The following is a 623-nucleotide window of genomic DNA, read 5'->3' on the forward strand; positions in this document are numbered from 1 at the left end:
GCGAGCCGGACCCCACCTGTGAACAAATTCATGCACTGGGCCTCTAGTTGTAAATAATGGTGTGCTGAATATAGGAGTACATGCATCTTTTTGAGTACTGTTTTCATATTATTCAGAATACCCAGAAGAGAAAGTGCTGGATCATATGGTAGTTCTAGTCTTAATTTTTGAGTAATCTCCATACTGTTTTTCATAGTGGCTACACCAATTTACAATACCATCAACAGTGTGTGAGGGTTCCCCTTTCTCCACATCTTCTCCAAATTTTTTATTTCTTGTCTTTTTGATGGTAGCCTTTCTAGCAGGTGTGAGGTGATATTTAATGATTAGTGAAGTAGAACATATTTTCATGTGCCTGTTGGTCATTGGTATATCTTCCTTGGAAAGGTGTCTCTTCATATCTGAGGATTTTTTTCAGTGAATCAAGGTCATAGGTTGAGAATGTTGATTGGGGCTATAGGGTTTAGAGGTTGAAAAGAGAGAAGAAGATGTGAAATAATCACTTGGGTTTATAAAAGAGTAAATAGACTAAGAAAATAAAGGATTAGAACCTATTTGGTTGTGGATTTAAAGTGAGACCAGTTATCATAGATTGTCTGTTTTTTTTAAGTCACATCAACCTC

Source organism: Myotis davidii, unplaced genomic scaffold (genome assembly GCF_000327345.1).
Source record: "Myotis davidii unplaced genomic scaffold, ASM32734v1 scaffold1421, whole genome shotgun sequence".
Lineage (NCBI taxonomy): Eukaryota > Metazoa > Chordata > Mammalia > Chiroptera > Vespertilionidae > Myotis > Myotis davidii.